This window comes from Malus domestica, chromosome 13 (genome assembly GCF_042453785.1).
Source record: "Malus domestica chromosome 13, GDT2T_hap1".
NCBI classification, from domain to species: Eukaryota; Viridiplantae; Streptophyta; class Magnoliopsida; order Rosales; family Rosaceae; genus Malus; species Malus domestica.
This window is the reverse complement of record NC_091673.1, coordinates 16389927-16395926: the sequence shown is the minus strand read 5'-3', so window position 1 is coordinate 16395926 and position 6000 is coordinate 16389927.

Here is a 6000-nt window from a genome sequence, read left to right as displayed (position 1 = left end):
CTTCGCACGCTCTTGATCAAGACAGTGTGAAGCAAAACCAATTTATGGTGCCAACAAAAGTTTCATCAATGGATGGAAACCACAATTCTCAAAAACTTCACACACTCTTGATCAAGACAGTGTGAAACAAAACCAATTTATGGTGCCAACAAGAGCTTCATCAAAGGAGTTCAACCACAATTCTTAAAAGCTTCACAAACTCTTGATCAAGACGGTGTGAAGCAAAACCAATTTATGGTACCAACAAGAGCTTCATCAATGGAGGGCAACCATAATTCTCAAAAGTTTCACACACTCTTGATCAAGACAGTGTGAAGCAAAACCAATTTATGGTGCCAACAAGAGCTTCATTAATGGAGTTCAACCACAATTCTCAAAAGCTTCACACGCTCTTGATCAAGACAGTGTGAAGCAAAACTAATTTATGGTACCAACAAGAGCTTCATCAATGGAGGGCAACTAAATTATCAAAAGCTTCAAACACTCTTGATCAAGACAGTGTGAAGCAAAACCAATTTATGGTGCCAACAAGAGCTTCATCAAAGGAGTTCAACCACAATTCTCAAAAACTTCATACACTCTTGATCAAGACAGTGTGAAGCAAAACCAATTTATGGTGCCAACAAGAGCTTCATCAATGGAGGGCAACCACAATTCTCAAAAGCTTCACACACTCCTGATCAAGACAGTGTGAAGCAAAACCAATTTATGGTGCCAACAAGAGCTTCATTAAAAGAGTTCAACCATAATTCTCAAAAGCTTCACACGCTCTTGATCAAGACAGTGTGAAGCAAAACCAATTTATGGTGCCAACAAAAGTTTCATCAATGGATGGAAACCACAATTCTCAAAAGCTTCACACACTCTTGATCAAGACAGTGTGAAACAAAACCAATTTATGGTGCCAACAAGAGCTTCATCAAAGGAGTTCAACCACAATTCTTAAAAGCTTCACAAACTCTTGATCAAGACGGTGTGAAGCAAAACCAATTTATGGTACCAACAAGAGCTTCATCAATGGAGGGCAACCATAATTCTCAAAAGTTTCACACTCTTGATCAAGACAGTGTGAAGCAAAACCAATTTATGGTGCCAACAAGAGCTTCATTAATGGAGTTCAACCACAATTCTCAAAAGCTTCACACACTCTTGATCAAGACAGTGTGAAGCAAAACCAATTTATGGTGCCAACAAGAGCTTCATCAATGGAGGGCAACCACAATTCTCAAAAACTTCACACACTCTTGATCAAGATAGTGTGAAGCAAAACAAATTTATGGTGCAAAAAAAAAGCTTCATTAAAGAAGTTCAACCACAATTCTTAAAAGTTTCACACACTCTTGATCAAGACAGTGTGAAGCAAAACCAATTTATGGTGCCAACAAAAGCTTCATCAATAGAGGGCAACTACAATTCTCAAACCTTCGAAGCAAATTCAAGACTGTTCGAAGAAAATTCAATTTATATGGTTCATCCAAACCTTTGATTACTACAAGGTGTGGCTTGCATCACAATCTCTTACTCAACAGTGTGGAAGCAAAATTTGTATATGTTGTCTCACCCACATTTTCAAATTTCTAGTTTCTCAAAAAAAAAAAAAGGAAATTCAACAAAAGCTTCATCAATGGAGGACAACTACAAATTCTCAAAAGCTTCACACTATCTTGATCAAGATAGTGTGAAGCAAAATCAATTCATGGTACCCAACAAAAGCTTCACCCATAAAAACTTCACCAACAAAAGCTTCAACTCCAAAGCTTCATCAATGGAGGACAACTACAAATTCTCAAAAGCTTCACACTATCTTGTTCAAGATAGTGTGAAGAAAAATCAATTCATGGTACCCAACAAAAGCTTCAACTCTAAAGTTTCACCTACAAAAGCTTCACCCATAATAGCTTCACCTACAAAAGCTTCACCCATAAAAGCTTCACCAACAAAAGCTTCACCCACCACAAAAGCTTCACCCATAAAAGCTTCACCAACAAAAGCTTCACCAACAAAAGCTTCCCCCACCACAAAAGCTTCACCCACCACAAAAGCTTCACCCACCACAAAAGCTTCACCCATAAAAGCTTCACCAACAAAAGCTTCACCCACAACAGCTTCCCCCACCACAAAAGCTTCACCCACAAAAAGCTTCCCCCACCACAAAAGCTTCACCCATAAAAGCTTTACCAACAAAAGATTCACCCACACAAAAGCTTCACCCACCACAAAAACTTCACCTACAAAGCTTCAACACAAAAGCTTCACACTATCTTGATCAAGATAGTGTGAAGCAAAATCAATTCATGGTACCCAACAAAGCTTCAACCTCAAAGCTTCACCTACAAAGCTTCAACACCAAAGCTTCACCTACAAAGCTTTAAAAAAAAAAAAATATATATATATATATATATATTCGGAAATTCAAAAATTCAAAAATTCATAAATTCGAAAATTCGAAAATTCGAAAAAAAAATCGAAAAAAGAAATTTCGAAAAAAAATTGCCTAGGCCTCTTCTTCTTTGGGCCTAACAACTTTCATAACAAATATATATGAAGAAGGAGTTTTGGGCTACCACTTAGAAAGGAAATGCCTCATTCGTCAACTCCTTCGACCAGAGACTTGGGGGACTCCTAACATATGCTACTGCACCTTGATACTCGAAAGTCTCACGACCACTCAGTGACTTGGATTTTTCAAGTCTCCGAACGAAAAGTTTTCCTCACTCGGGAATTAAGGGAGCACTACCTCAACCTACATGCTTCACTCACAAAGCTTCAACATACAAGCTTCAACAAAAGGAAAAATTCAAAGAACTTAGTGAAGAAAGCCTTGGTGTATTTAACAAAATATGTTGAAATGAAGAAAAGTTTGTTTATTGATATCTCCGATAAGTTACAAATATGTACATATACATGAATCAAAATAAACAAACAAGAGGGAGCTTTCACAAAGGTTGCTCAGGAGAAGTCTCAGCAGTCAGCAGAGCTCTAGAAAGAGGAGGCACCAGAAGGTGATTATTCGGAGCCTCAGTACTAGGCAGAACCCCAGAAGGAGGAGGCACCGAAGGTTGATCATTTGGAGCTTCATTACGCGGTACAGCCCCAAAAGACGAAGGCAATAAATGTCTTTGGAATAAACCCACAAATCTCTGATGATCAAGTAAAATCTAACCATCAGATTCCTGCAGCTAGTCGAGCTTCCTCTTCATGTTTGTAGCATAGTCATGTGCGAGCTTGTGCAACTGTTTATTCTTATGCTTGAGCTCTCTGTTCTTCTGTTTGAGACTTATTACTTCAACCACCAATGATTCAACTTGGCGGGTTCGAGCAAATAGGCGTTGGGTCATATTAGACACAGAACCTACACACTGAACACTGAGAGCCAGAGAATTCTTAACAGCTAACTCATCAGACCGTTTGGAAAGCAATCTGTTATCTTTGGGAATGTGAAGGTTCCTGGCCACCACCGCAGCGGTCATATCATTCTTCATCACAGAGTCCCCAACGGTAAGAAGACCAGTAGGGGATAAGAATGATGGGCGCTATATGTTTTCTTGAGAAGACATGGCTGCCTCTTCACCAAAGTTCAAGTCAAAACGACGATCAGATGGGCTAGACATTCTCAGAAATGATGAAGGAGAAATGAGGTGCAATAAATCTCTGAAGTAAGGGGAAAATTCCTACAAGCAATAACTCTCTGAATGTACTTCTTGCACACAATTGGTGCCCTTATAAAAGAAAGTGCAACAGGGTCGTTGGTTCAAAAATCGAAGAGGCACCACTCTCCGGATTCCGAAGAGGCACCATTTTCCACATGCAACATCAGCTCCACGGGTACCACAGATAACTTTGCCAAAGATCTCTGACAAAATTTAGACACATAAATTTTAAAGGTCCAGCTACCCTACTATTACCCACAAGGGTAAAGGAACAACACCACTGCTTGATAACTAAAAAGTCTCAATGTGTGCCAACCTTCGTGCTCTGTGGCAAGGCAGATTGGCAAACATGCCCAACCTTTACTCAAATTCGAGAAAACACTCCCAGCAAGATTGTTTGCTCAAAAATTGAAGAGGCACAGCTCTCCGAATCTCGAGAGCCAGACTCCCAACAAGATTACGTGCTCAAAAATTGAAGAGGCACCGCTCTCCGATTCTCGAGAGCCAGACTCTCAATAGGATTACTTTCTCAAACATCGAAGAGACACTGCTATTCGAATCTCAAGAGTCAGACTCCCAACATGATTGCTTTCTCAAAAATCGAAGAGGTATCGCTCTTCGAATCTTGAGAGCCAGACTCCCAACAAGATTACATGCTCAAAAATAGAAGAGGCACCGCCCTCCGAATCTCGAAAGCCAGACTCCCAACAGGATTACTTTTTCAAAAATCGAAGAGACACTGCTATCTGAATCTCAAGAGTCAGACTTCCAACAGGATTGCTTTCTCAAAAATCGAAGAGGCACCATTCTCTGAATCTCGAGGGCCAGATCCTTGACAGGATTGCTTGTTTGAAAATCAAAAAGGCACCGCTCTCCGAACTTCGAGAGCTAGATTTCCTTGGATAAAGCTTGTCTACAATCTTCATATGCAACATCAGCTTTCCAGATACCACATACCACTTTTTCAAAGTGCTCTGACAAAGTTAAAACACGTGAAGCTTGCAGCTCCCACTACATTGCTATGACCAAGAAGGGAAAAGGAATAACACTACTAGTTGTTGTTAGGAAGACTCCTATATATGTCGACCTCCATACTTCATAGCCAGGCAGACCTGCAAATAAAAAAAATGCTCAACTTTTCTTCACATCCGAGATGGCACTCTCAGCAGAGTCTCTCGAAATACTCAGCTTCTTTTCCTCCCGATAATACCTCTGCAAACAAGCCACACCAGAGCAAGAGTATCTCATATCATCAGGGTTAAAAGCAAGAGTATCCCATAGCATACTTTTTCCCTGTCTTTTCCTTTGGCCTTGTTCTTACCTACAAGATAAAGAGAAAGAGCGCAATCAGTCAGCACTTGGAATCAAGCTTCCAGTTAGGAACTGACTGCCTAGAACCCCTTGCCTGATTACTTACCTGGCATTACTCTCGAGTACTCATCTTCAACATCTTATGCTTCCAGAGAAGATACCACATCTACCTGAGGAACAGATAGGGCAAGTGAGAAGGATACAAGGAAGCATGTGGAAACAAGCGTAACAGAACACGTGCCGATACATCCACAACTTTGTCAACAGTAAAAGTATCTCATATCATCAGGGTTGAACGTACTCTAGATTTGATGGACTTATTTGGACCCTCAAATTCTTGAGTCGGCCTTATACTCTGGAGGAAACCAGAAAACCCTCCAGCCCCGTTCAAGAATAAGCCTGTGGAAAGTTACTTCTTCAAAAGAAAAAGTATCTCATATCATCTCTTCTCCATTTGCTTCTCCTTATCCTTGTTGCTGTTTATGACACAAGGAGAATGAGAACAATCAACCGGAAGCCAAAGTCGAACCTCCGATCCAGGTTGCTTGCTTGGAAGTCTGATTGCTTACCTTGTATGTTACCTCATTCGGCAAATCTCCTAACTCAGCGACTTGGGGGACTCCTACTATAGGGTTTGTATCGCACTTGACCAAGCCTGAAACTACAAGTAAGCTTTAAGTGAAATTGATACATTACTTTGTGCATCTTCATCGGTTAAAGATACCACCCCTCGATAGAGGAAAAGTACTTTCAGAGAAGATGCCACATCTACATATGAGACAGATAAGGCAAGTCAAAATGATACCACACTTCGGTACTTAGAAGTTTCGTGATTACTCAATGGCTTGGATCTTGCAAGTCTCCAACCGAGGAGTTTCCCTCACTCGGGAACTTAAGGGAGCACTGTTTGTACCATACTTGATCAATCCCGAAACTACTGAGCACCGGTCAATGTTATACCATCAAGGACCCAGAAGAGTTTTCCTCCAACTAGGAGGCCAATCACAGCACGACACGTGTCGACATCAGAAGCCTATCA